At 36.1% G+C, this 13,881-nt stretch overlaps 1 protein-coding gene across 1 annotated transcript in view; it reads right to left on the reverse strand.

The window, feature by feature from the left end:
- The window catches only part of tmem39a (transmembrane protein 39A), an 88,364-nt gene extending 74,847 nt beyond the window's left edge, over positions 1–13,517 (reverse strand). Inside the window, exon 1 of the mRNA XM_039744620.1 lies at positions 13,221–13,517. The gene's annotated coding sequence lies outside the window, so the exon portion shown is untranslated. The remainder of the gene's footprint in view (positions 1–13,220) is intronic.
- Between the last annotated feature and the right edge of the window lie 364 nt (positions 13,518–13,881).

Below are 13,881 nucleotides of genomic sequence, written 5' to 3' on the forward strand. Positions count from 1 at the left end.
AAGGGAACATACCATCATAAATGTACCCACTACATTCCACATGCCAACAGATGTGAAACAAAATCTGAATGGCGGACTCCACTGTTTGACATCAGGGAAAGTATTAAGTGAAGCCTACAGGCAAGCATAAGTACATAATTTTTTTTAAATAATAAAAAGTCAATAGAAGCATATTTAGTTTAAGAAAAATGTGTGCACATAAAGCCAGCAAACAACTAAAATACTACTACAATAAAGTGAATAAAGCATTGCTGTAGTTCAAGAAATGATCATTTTACTGCTTTGACAAAAAACTACCACTATTCTAGCAGTGAAATGCAATCATTCCTCAACAACATTACTTCAGTCATACTAACCCAATGCCAGCCAAGTATCTTTCACTTCAAATAATCAACACTAAAATTAAAAACATTTTAGATCAAAATTAACAATGTACACTTGGTTGTTAGCATTTCATTAATCTACATACATATACTATGTATGACAAGTTTGTATCAGGCAAAAAAGTTTTCACTTTGAAGAAAACCCAAGAAGTATAAACTAGATAGGTGTAAGATATTTGTTTATTAATTTTAAGGGATACTTTGCTGAAAAATAATGGAACGGTACCTACAACTTAAAAGTTTCAGGTTAAAATTACCTAGGCACCCTTCTTTTCCTTAATGAAAACACTGCATGTTATTTTGATTCAGCAATCTCCGTTTGCCACTATGACTCAGAAGAAAAAGGCATCCTAGGACATCACATATCAAAAACAATTGGCACCAGCTCCTTGTAAAAACGTCTTAGAAAATGACTGGATAGACTTTTATTCAAAAATAAGCAATAAGTAAAAACAACTCAAAATAAGAAACTCTAGGTATCAAATCAGACCAAATAAAATAAAGGATTTGCTACTATATACAGTATATACCATCCAACAAATGGTATTTTTGTATATTCATTTTACACAATTCCCTGGCTGTTCCATCATTTAGCCTCTTTCCTCAAATCAGCTGTATACTCTTGCTGCAAGTCTTTTAGTTACATATGTCAAGTCACAATTTTAAGAGGATGGCAAAAATGACGCTTATGCTGAAGAAAAGAGATACAATGACAGCTTGTGCAGTGGTGATGGGAGGACAATTTACTGGTTGTTGTCCAAATGTGGGAGTATACATTGCAGTCTTGAAACAGAAAAGTGAATCTTTGTGTCATAATGTAAAATGATATCTAGAGCAATACAAACCTGGTACACCTTACTAAAATAACACCTACTTTGAATAATATTTTTCTCATCAGTTCACAAGCAGTAAAGCCTTCTGGGTATGATAAAGACATGATCTCTCACAAAGGCAAAATTATACGATGTGATATACTCTGTATATAAAGCATCATGTTACAGCATGCTCAAATGAGTACCAGTTGTAATTTCCTGGTGCTGCAATTCACAACTGTATTTTGGCATGGAAATGGTCAAATAGGCTATAAATGCCCTCCCATGGAATGTCAGTCAATGCCATTTCAACCTGGAGGAGCAACTAGTCAGGCAGGGGAAAAATGCTGATCAATCTAGTCTCATAAATGCTTGATCAGGGGAGCAATGAACATGTGTAGAATGTGGGCAGATGTCTCCCACTTCACAAAGAAACAAAAGCAATTTGAATTGAACTGAAATATTGTGATGGTATTTGATTAGTGCTGCTGCCTATTTTTTTTGTTTTAAACATATGCATTAATTTTCATTTAATATACAGTAAAGCAATTATTTCAGAGTATTTTATTAAAACATGTTTTTCTTGTTAGATTTATTACAATTATGAAATACAGCTGTAGAAAATGGGCATATATAATTAGTCACATCAACTCTAGTAGAGGAAAGATGTCCACCTTTCCATTTACTTTATTCCGTTTATTGATTTAGAGTGACCAGGTCATACCTGGATGTGGCACCAGTTCATTTATGGCCACACTCATAAATACATTATATAGCCAAAAGTTTGTGGACACCTGACCATCAAACCTATGAGCTTGTTGGATGCCCCATTTCAAAATTATGGGCATTAAAATGAAGCTGGACCCACATTTGTAGCTGTTAACAGTCTTTGCTCTCCTGGGTAGGCTTTCACAAGATTTTGGAATATGCCTGTAGGAATTTTTCGTCATTCAGCCAAAACAGCATTTGAGATATTAGATACTGATGCTGGATGAGAAGGCCTGGCTCACAATCATTTTTCCAAATCATCCAAAAAATGTTCAAAAGGACTGAGGTCAGGGTTCTGTGACAGCCTCCATACCAAACTTGTCAACCCACGTCTTTATAGACTGTTGCCACAAAGTACTATGTATGCAATTGCTTAAAACGTCTTTCTGGAACCAAGGATCCTAGTCCAAACCCTGAAAAACAGCACCAAACAATTATCCCTCCTCGCACCAAACTTTTCTGCCTGCAGGGTACCAGTACCCTGGTATATGACAAATCCAGATTGGTCCATCAGACTGCTTGATAGACAAGCATGATTCATCAACATGTTTCCACTGCTCCAGAGTCCAATGGTGGCATGCTCTCCACCAATCCAGGCAACACTTGGTGTTGTGAATAATCTTAGACTTGTGTGCAGCTCCCCAGTTACTGAAGCTCATTTCAAAAATTTCCCAATGCACAGTTCTTGTTCTGATGTTTCTTCCAGAGTGAGTTAAGAACTCTGTTTTGAGTAATGCAATAGAGGACTGGCAAATTTTACTCACAATGTGCTTTCAGCACTCACAGGCCCCACTCTGTGAGTTTATGTGGCTTACCAATTTATGGCTCCCTGTTGCTACTCCTAGACATTTCTACTTCATAATAAAAGCACCTACAGTTGACAGAGAAAGATCTACAGTACCTGACATGTGCCAAGGAGGCATCCTATGACAATGCAAGATTCAAAGTTACCGAGCTCTTCAGTATGACTCATTCTACTGCCAATGTTTGTCAACTGAGATTGCATGGCATGCGCTTGGTTTTATTCAACTGTTAAAATTGGTGGGGCTGAATCTCCTGAACTTGATAGAAAATTCAAATTTGTGTCCACATACTTTTGGACATTCGATGTACGTAGTTCCAGTTAACATACCCTCCACAAACACAACTGCCCTGTGTATTGCACGCATATACGTAATGCATGTAGACATTCATCAGGTTCCTGTTGGCAACATACACAACCATCACTCACTCCCAGGTAGATTTTCTTTTACCAGTAAAGACAAAAGGCCGTCATTACTCCCTTCATTCAACCCATTTGAGACACTACTGTAGGTAGGTGTGGTGTTAACAGCAAATGAATGTTATTCCTGCTTCAAGGCAAGGACTGCATATGGTTCAAGTGGACACTTTTGGTGCGACAGTGGCCGCTGTGGCAGTCTTTACACATATCTTTATGTCTGGGATATCTGGAGTGTCTATGGTTAGCCTCCTCTTCCCATCACTATCACCACCAGCACACTGTGGACACAACCCATGAAAGTCGCAATATAATAGAAAGAAAACCATGATTCTTGAAAGCCCACTACAAACTATGTTTATTGCACTGCAAGGTTATTATAGTTAATGAAAACTAAAATCAAAACTGAAACTATTATTAAAAAAACATTTTCATAAACTGAAATAAAATGATGAAAAAAAACGAAATGAAAAACTAAAACTAAACCAAACTATTGAAGTAGCTGGAAAGACTGAAATAAAATGATTTACTAAAATATTTTTAGTTTTTGAATGAATATTCTTGCCGTTAGTCTTTAACCCTTGTAAGTTTTAAATCTAAAACAGAAAGTCATCCACCACAAGCCGCCCGCACATATTCATTCAGTGAATGGCGGCTGGTGATGGAAGGTGGTTGTTCACACAGCATTTGAGGTGATAGAGTGAGCTGAATATACGCGTAAAACCTATGGAATAAAAAGTGATTTACGTGCCGCCTTTCTTTGCGCTTGTTGTATATCAAGATGTAATTCAAACAGCTGAAATCAGAATGTACTGATCAACAAAATGTTTACTAGATGTACAGAAAAATCACAAGTGAGTAACATTTCATTTTATTTCTCAGGTGACTGCTTTTTGTTGACAGCAATTCATCTGCCACTTTGCAGGAGAAATCGTTTTTTTGGAATTGTGTGTGCATGTGAACACAATAACTCAAAAACGCAACTAGATAGATGGATGAAATTCGGTATGTGTTTGTTACACTTACCTGCTCTTGCTCTGCTCATTATGGGTTTACTGTCCTTTATGCTGGGCTACTCAAGTCTCACTACCTTTAACCTTCACACTACATGCTTGTTTTTCTTTGTTTCCCTCAATACAGCTTGGTGGGTTCTGCAGACTGATTCAAGTCTAAGAGCCCTGTTCTTCCCAAGCCCCTGTGATTTGCATGAGAAAAATTTTAAAAAATTATAAAATTGTGTAAAATTGTTCATATTCAGTATCTAGTTCTGATTATGCTTGTTTTTATCGGCAAAAACAAAATACATGATGAAGGAAAACTAAAACTAACTGAATTTCCAAGTAAGGTCAGAAAAAATATAGAAATAAAAACATATATAAAAAAGGCAAAACTATAATAACCTTGTTGCACTGAAGGTGGACAATGACAATAGGTGAGCACCACCTATTGATGTTTGACCACAATATCATCAGTCCACTTTCTGTACCATATTGTACTATATAATTCCAAACTGGATTTTTTTCTAGGTGTTGAATTTTTTCTCTTAACAATAGTGTAGTGCTGTTTGCCATGCCCCAGCCAAAAGAAATAACATAAGAGCTTAGAAGAACAATTGTAGAGATGCATTCCTTTGAAAAAAAAAACACTAAACCATTTCGGAAGGCCTGGATGTTCATCGATTCACAGTAAAGAAAGAAAACCTGTCTGCAAATGGAGAAAATTCAGAATTGTTGATATTCTCCCTAGCAACTGCTGTCCTTCAAAAATCCCAGAAAGTGCCTAACACCCCATGCTGAAGCTAAAGAAAGGGGTGAACTTTGTCTTTGTTCAGATGTTCACCATATTAGAAAACCCTGAACAAGAAAGTGATTATGGAAAGACTTAAACCACTACCTTTCAAAAGAAATATGCTACAAATAATAATTCTTTGCATTTATGTAGTGCTTTTCTCACTACTCTAAGCGCTCAGCAATTGTAGGTTAAGGGCCCTGCTATACATCTGAATGTTCCAGTGTTTCTGGGACAATGTTCTTTAGAAAAACTGCCTCAGGGCCTGGATATTCTGCTATTCAAATTTGTTTTTAGAAATTTTACAGGATAATATTAGGGTGGTTCATCAACTAAAGCTCAGCATTTGTTTGGTGATGCAACAAGGCAACAACCTGAAACAAAAAAATAAGCTTGAAAAGAAGGAAGTTTGTGTTCTGGAATGGCTAAGTGAGTGCAGACCAAAAGCCAAGTGATATGCTGTGGCATGACCTGAATGGAGCTGTTCATACAAAGAATTCCAGAAATATCAATGAAGTTGAGCAGTTATATTAGGAGGAATAACCTAAAATTTAACTCTCGTCATCAGATGCAGGGAACGTTTTCTTGGGCATTATTGTTGCTAAGCACGTTCTAATCAGTTATATACTTCTTCCAGCCTAAAATCCAAATGTTTAAATAATATGATCACTACTGACAAGAAAAACATAAATGCTTGGGTGTTATTTGTTTAAGATGGTTGTGCTCATCAATTACTGTGACTTAATGTGGTCTGATCTTCAGTTACTATCAATTACACAGAAATTAAGGAAAGGGTTTACAAACTTTTTCACACAGTTAAACTTTCAATAAAATTGTTGAAGCCATTCATGAGAATACACTACTGGTCAAAAGTTTTAAAGAAGTTTTCTAGTTTTTGTTCAAATTTAAACAGTAGAAATGCAATGAATAGACTCTGTTAATACACCCTCCGAAGTACTACTTGGACAATATTATACTGGCATAGAACAATGTCAAATATAAAAATAAGTCAAGAAATCATTAAGTGAACAAAATTTTATTCACATTTTATAACATTCAAACTGTTGTATCCCTTTTAATTCAGAATGCCAGCCACTCTGCAAATCACCAACTCTGCTTCTAGCAAAAGAACCCCAGACCATCACACTTCCTCTCACATACATGAGGAACCATCCTTTCACCAACTCAACGGCATACAGATACCATGTGTGATAAACCGTAGATTTCAAATTTTGATTCATCGGTCCATAAGACTCTCTTCCAGTCTGCAGTAATCCACTGCCAGTATTTCAGGGCCCTATTTTGTCCTTTAAGGAATGACTTTCTTCCGGCCACTCTCGCTGTGAAACCTGCAACACAATGTCCCCTCTTCACAACAGAAACTGAGACTTGCTTTTTTCAACTACTGTTAAGCTGTGCTTGAAGCTGTTGTGCTATGAGACAACAATCACACAAGCAGGTGACAGTCAAAAACTTGTGTTCTGATTGGGTTGTGACTTAGGGTCTGCCAGATCACTTCCTATTGACATTTCGTCTAGTTTCCAATTGCCTTTGGATTGTGTAGGACACCATAATCACAGACACTTTGATTTTTTTTTTTTGGCAACTTACAAAAATGAAAGGCCTATACTTTTAAGGGTAGTAATGCACTGTCTCGTTTAATTTTTTTGCCGTTTTCTTGTCATTATCATTGGAATTTACAAATTACTAGGGTGCACAAACACCATCTCTTTCAACTCTGCTTTAAGACAGATATAGTGTTTTTAAGTAATCAGCAGAAGTTGGGACACCTGTGAAAACTGTTTGCTTCAACTTTCAAGGCTTAATTTACGTTAATTGCTTGTGGAATATTTGTAGGTTGTAACCTATTAGTTGTTCCCCGAAGAAGGCCCATTAGACAACTGCACATAAATGAAAAGACATGTATGTGTATATGCAATCACAGCTGCTAGATTGGACCTGCATGCACTTAAAAATGTTCTGTGCTTGTTATGAAAAACTTGTTTGCAGCAAACGCTGCCACACAACAACGTCATGTTAACGACACAGATGAAGAGACACAACATCGAAACGAAGCAATCGCCATGGCACAACAACATACAAGTGAAACACCTCAGCAAGAGGGCAAGGCTTGAAGTTTTCACTAAAAACATTGTCTATCTGGAGGTATGTTCTTGAAACAAAGATTAACAGGACTTGTATGCCAGAGACACAGCCAAGATATGGCATCACCAGTGTCTTCTTACAAAAAACCAATGGGACAGCAAGCACAGGTGGGTCCACATCCTCTACCTGGGTAATTCTTAAGAGCTGGCCAACGTCTCTCCTAGTCCATGAATATAGTAAAAAAACTAAGGTGTTGCAAAACTGTAGTATACATCCAACTACCCTAATACACAAACTGGAAATAAGACACAAAAATATTACCAATTATCAATGAAAAAGAAAAACTTACCAAAATATCGGAATGAATGCCACTTCCACACCACCCTCAAGGGCAATGGAAACTACATGACCATTTTTTTTATCAAAAACACAGTAGCTTTTTGGAAATTAAAGTTCACTCTATAGAGCACTGTAACTCCATAGATTTTCCACTCACATCACCATAAACCTGCAGGTTAACTGGATAGTCCAATTTCACCAGAGTGCAAGTGTGGATGCAGATATCTGTGGGCCCTGTCATGGACTGATGCCATTTCCAGGGTTGATATGTGCCTTCTGCACAGTTGTGGACCAACAACACCCCATTGCTCTAAATTGAAATAACAATGTTTGAGAATGATGATGAATTTTGTGCTTGGGATTATACAATTAAAACATTAAGCATTTGGTAATTGTTTTCATTCAAAACACTTAATAAAACAAAAGTTTCCATGGAACAATATTTTGGTAGTTTCAAATTACATTACTACCCTATTCTAAAACCAAAGAATGCAAAATACATATACAGTAGTACCTTAAAGTGCACAAATTCAACACAAACTTTTGGCTGATCATAAAAAATTATTAAAAAATATATTTCATATGGCAAAGAGTTATGTACTTTTTGTCTTATATTGGGAAATAGAGAGCTCTTGTATTATCAGCCTGCCTCAGTCATTGCAGCATGAGTGTCTCTCACATTCTTGCTTCCTCTCACCAGTGTAAGAAACATTTAATGTCTGTATTATGTTTTATTCACTCTGGCAGAGGCTAAACAAGTAGATGCAAGCCCCACTGTACTTTCCATCTCTCAAACTCACAGGCAAAAGAGAGAACGCGAGAGGCATGCTTTCTCAGTCTCATTCATGACAAGATGAGAAAAAGAAAGACACACTCCTCTCCGTGCAAGAAGTAAGTTGTGCCAGTCTCATCACTCTCCTTCACTCAGCTGCACAAGATGGTGCAAGAAAGACAGACACTGTCCTCTTAAGTTCTCATCAGTTTTGCACGACATGGCAACTATAATTTGTCTTACCTGCCATGTACATATTCTCAACTGTTGATGTGAACTAGTTAAGTGTCATATTTGTCAAGCAATGCTTTGTTCTTACTACGGCTGCGTTTTAAATAAAAAAGATGACTTTCTGACATCTAAATGTGCAACTTAATGCCCAGAGCCGAGTCACCTGTGAAAATAACATTATTGTCCATTGACATGTTCAATTTACAACTACTGATACACATTCCTGAAGCATCAACATACTTTACATATTAATGGATGAAGGTTAAACCATGTTCCTTGTTATTTTGGGGCAATGTACAGGGTTGTCCAAGGACACTTGGCTAAATGCAAAAATCCACTATGCACAATGCTTTTGTAGCATATACCTGCTGCAGAAGTATTCTACACAACTATTCTATCTTTAAGTATGTATACATAAAGCCAATTGTATAAATATTGTTTCTGGGAATGGAAGAAGCAAGAACATTTCCTGTACTCCTCTTTTCTTACTGTGTCTAAGCCTCCTGCAATTTTTTTCTGGATTTCTTCCATCTTCCCTTCCATCTCAGTTTTAATTTTGGGAATAACAAGAAGTCATTGGGAGCAAGATCTAGCAAATATGAGAGGTGCAAAGCAATGATCATATTGTTTTTGGTAAAAAAAAAAAAAAACAGTGTATGTGAGCTGTCATGGTACAGAGGTGTGAGCAGCTGTGCTATCATGGTGAAAAATTTAGTTTTGTTTGTGCCAGACCTCCAGACTTTATCCCCTGATGCTTTCCCACCCAATTGTAGAATAAATGTCAGAGGTTTGCACTCGATCAAATGACCACAATGCTACTTGGCAAACTGATTAATAAAACTGTAGGCATAATCAATAACTACATCCTACTATCTAATAATAAAACAGTAATACATTTTATTTACATAGAGTGTACCCATAATTTACTACTGTGCTATTGATCGATTCTGTGAAATTTTGCCCCCCCCCAGTATGTTTGAATGACAGAGGGTTAAATAAAAAATTATATAAAATATTTAAATTTTAAAGAAGAAAAATATGTTGTACCATGTAATACTAGTAATTGTTTTAAAAAAAAAAAAAAAAAGGCAGCTACTTTGATTATTGCATAAAAGACTCCCCAAAAATATTGCATGTGATTACTCAACAGTTTTACATATAAGGGCTGCAACTATTTTGATTAGTTTGACAATTGTTATTTATAATAATCTGACTTTTAAAAAAAATTCAACATTTGTGAAAAAGTGAAAATGTTTCCTTCAAAACTTACGTTTTAATCCTTGCGCAAAGGCTGTAATATATAGCAACAGTACAAGTATTCGCTAAAATTCTTTTTTCTAAGAAAGGTGCACAACAACCAGTCTTGTTACTAACTAGAAAAATAATAATATATTTTACTTATACTTATATAGGACCTTTCCCATGGTTATGGTCAACTGTAACACTGTGAAGTCTCTTCTGTTGACATCAAGGTTTAAAAAACTGACAAAAGTTGCCTAGAGTACACGGTTTGATTTTATCTATTAGATAATAGAAAAGACTGCAAGAAAACTGAACACTGTTAATTTCAAGCCTACATTTTCTATATAGCATGGCATCAAGTACCAATTGTCAATATCATCAACAAAATACTTTACAAAAGATTTTGGCATATTTCATATTTTCCCACATATGTTCCCACATCATGCAAGCTCATCTAAACTGTTTTTTGCAAAAGACAGATGTGAAGTTAAAACTTCCAAGTTCTTTGGTCTTCGACCTTCCACTAGACATCCACTGTCTCCACCATATCTCAAAATGTGATTAATGTGTCACTCATGGTTAGTGAAGTTACGTATGCAATATATACAGGGACTGAATGTCATGTGTGGATTGAGCAGTGCTTATCCTAATGTAACAACAAAGGTGGATATTTTATTGACTTGCAGGAGGTATTTTTACATTAGAGTTTATCTTAAATAAATATGATCATTTTCAACTACCTTGTTTATCTTAACATGTCCACATAAAATATTTACTCACACTTTCTCCCCAGTAACTGAAAAATGAACACTGCTTAAAAGTAGTATTAAAAGTTTAAACAGGTTTCTAATATTTTCTGTTATGACAGTTATGTTTGAATCAGAATATGGAGAATAATAGTTGATTAATAATAGTTTTGAAAAGTATTATTTAATGGACAAGTCAAATTAATTCAAATGTTACAAATGGTTGATGCTTTATTTTCCAAATCACTCCCACCTTTAGGGTTTGCTCTAAATTGATTGCTACCTTTATTAACTGAACTTGTCAACTTATTTTCAAGCTACCATACATAAGTGGTCAGACTTGGCTATTGCAGTAATTATTACAACAGCTAATTCTCTCCAATACCATTCAAATACTCATTGTACATACTTTCACCGACTTAGTCAAATTTTAGTGGATATTATACTACTAAATATTATTTTGCTAAAAAAATAAAAATAGAAATCTAGCATTTGCTAATTTGGTTTCACAAATTAAGTTTGATGTTTTTGGTAGCCCCGCTTACTAAGCATATCTGCGATAAAGAGCTTTTGTTAACACTGCCCATGTCATATCACTTGAGAGAATTTCTTTGTGTTTCAAGCTGGATATCTAGCCAATGTTTTCAAATACTACCTAAATACAACTTATTTAGCAATATACATATAGAGCAGCTCATTTTATTAGTTTTCTATAATTTTTCTAGAGCTGCCATGTCCTTGTTTTGTAATACGGAGAAAAAACAACTACACACAGTACTTATGAACATCTATCAGTTTAATGACTATCCTCTCGTGTGGTACCATACCAACAGCCTTTTGAAAATCCACACAATTAATTAATGCAGCACTCTTTTATACTGTTATTGTTTCCTTACAGAATTATATCTTATTAGTGAAAATCAACTCCCCATCTAAAGCCAAGCTGTTCATTAATATGCCTGCTAATGCCATATAATGTTAGACCTTTTCCTTAATAACTGCTTCCATCAATTTACCCGAGGTGAATGGTAATCCTAATGGCCCCATAGTTACTTAAAATCAGCGCAAACAAAAAAGGTAACGTTTTCTGTAGAACATTTCACTATACATGGTGCTTAAAGACACAGTATTACGCATTACATAAGATTCCGTCATACTATACAAATTCAATTGTGTGCAACAAAACGACAACTATCACAATACAAATGTGTACAGTTATGAGTTACCAAATTGAAGTTTTGTCGGTCATAATTAAAATGCATAATAGCACACTGTACACAGTTGGTGCATTTTGGCAGGGCATCAAAATTAGGCAAGTACTGTGTGTAAGAGATTTGAGGGGAAAAAAAAGATAAGATATGTTGAATCATTTGCCTATGTTATTAAAGTCTGATACACTTCCTCATTTTTTATATCAATAATCAAAAATTAATACAAATACTATTGCCTGTGCAAATATAATGGCATGATAGAAGTTCATGAAGAAAAAAAAGGAGTTTATGCGAAGTCAGCAACCTCCTGCGGTTTGGCTGCTCAAAGAAAGGCGACTTTCAGAAACAGTACGTTGGTTAATACCTGCTCATGATATCATCACCAGTCTTTTCACACTGAGCTTGCTGTAGATAAGTCATTCTCCTTCTCCTCCCAATAAGCGTTCAATGCCATTGTCAATTATCATGGTGTATAAAACCATACCAGCAGATACAAGACACTGTGGATTTCCCCAGTCATTTTTAATTTCTCGTGTAAAAAACATAGGACTGTAAACTTGGTTAAGTTAGTCCTAAACTAACAAAAACCTACGATGGTGACTATGAAGATGTTGAATGAAGAATAGAAAGGGGACAAATGGATGGAAAAATGCAAGGAGGTACCACATTTATGCAGCATGAAAACGATCTGAAAGCTGTTCTGATGATTAAAATAATCGTGAAAACGGAACGCGATGTCAAGGCGTCGCCAAACCCAATAAAAGTTCTCAAACTGCAAAATTCCCGTGCGCTTTAAGTTATTTTCGATGATGACGTGCAGCAAAATGCACGAAGGACTAAAAAGATACACTGAACAAAGTTGCGCAAAAATCAAAAAAGACAACATAAACAGAAATGTACAAAATAATCTATCAACTATGCAAAAAAAGGCAACGTGAACAAAACGGCGAAAAAAAATCTATCAACTATGTAAGTGTCTATCACAATCTCGCAAAAAGAAAAGCCTTCAAAACGACGACACGGATCGCGAGAATAGTCAAAAGTAAATACCTCTCGATTGCCGTTTTTACAAGTAAAAGAACGATAATCGGTGCGAAATACATAATACCACAAGACTACAATAAAACAAAGTTACAAATATTATAACACATGGCACTAAAATGTAGCATTGTCTATTTGGTCCCACCCCCGCCATGTAGGAAGTGTTACTTTCCGTCTCAATGACTGATTAATGAGACGTTTCATAAACGCGATGTTAAATAACTGCAATCGAAGTGCCAGTTCTGAGCATTTTACTGATTTTTTTTAAATGAGTGAAACTTTCAGCGATTGCAGCCATTAATGTAAAAAATCACAACGGGGTACACGAAACAACTGAAAACTTTAATTAGGTTTTAATGCAGCGGGGCTTTTTTACAGTAAGTATGCATTTATTGGCAACATATGTAGTAAAATAAAACGCTGGGGTGGAAAAACAAAAAGGAACCAAAAAACATGTTAATAGTTTAAATGTTATACTACTAAAGAACTTGTGCTGATCTAACATTTTACACAGATTAATAAATAAATAAATAAATTCCACGGAAAAAACAGTTATACTTACACATTAATTAGCCGTAACTGGAGTTGAGGTTCATACATCAGCTATCCCAGCTCTACTACCGAACCTCCAAGAAGGTACATGCAAGTGGCCGCTTTCTAATTTATCATGCACCGTGATGCACAAAATCCAGCAAAAAACACCCGTCTGTACTCTCACGAGGCGTGCAATGGGCCTACTTTACCGTATCCGAGTAACTTAAAACCGAAAATCTAAAGTTGTTCCTATTTCCTTCATCACTTCTAACCTGCCGCTGCCATAGAGAGACGTGGCAAAGTTGAACCGCCTTCCCAATACGTCATCAGAGACGCGACGATAAGTATTGCGCAGCCGCATGTGACGTGCAGCCCGCGCTATAACAAAGTGATTTTCTGCGCGTCATGTGGTCAGGACGTGGCACGCCCGCGCAATCGTCAGTTCAGACTGTGGCGCGAAGGGGGGCGCCACTAAATTTATGCAAAAACGGACAGAAAGAAAGCGCAGAATCAGGAACTTCCAAAGTATTCTTTACTTTTGAATTTAATTGTCAATGTGTATTTCGGGTACATCTTTCTTTAAGGAAAGTGTTCAAGTGAGTTGGCGGATGTAAGGTTCATAGCCCCTAGAAATCTTTTTTATTGTTGTTGCAGGGCAGCTTAGTGGCGAATTGGTTAATGCTACAACC

The sequence above is a fragment of the Polypterus senegalus genome, chromosome 2 (genome assembly GCF_016835505.1).
Source record: "Polypterus senegalus isolate Bchr_013 chromosome 2, ASM1683550v1, whole genome shotgun sequence".
Taxonomy (NCBI): Eukaryota; Metazoa; Chordata; class Cladistia; order Polypteriformes; family Polypteridae; genus Polypterus; species Polypterus senegalus.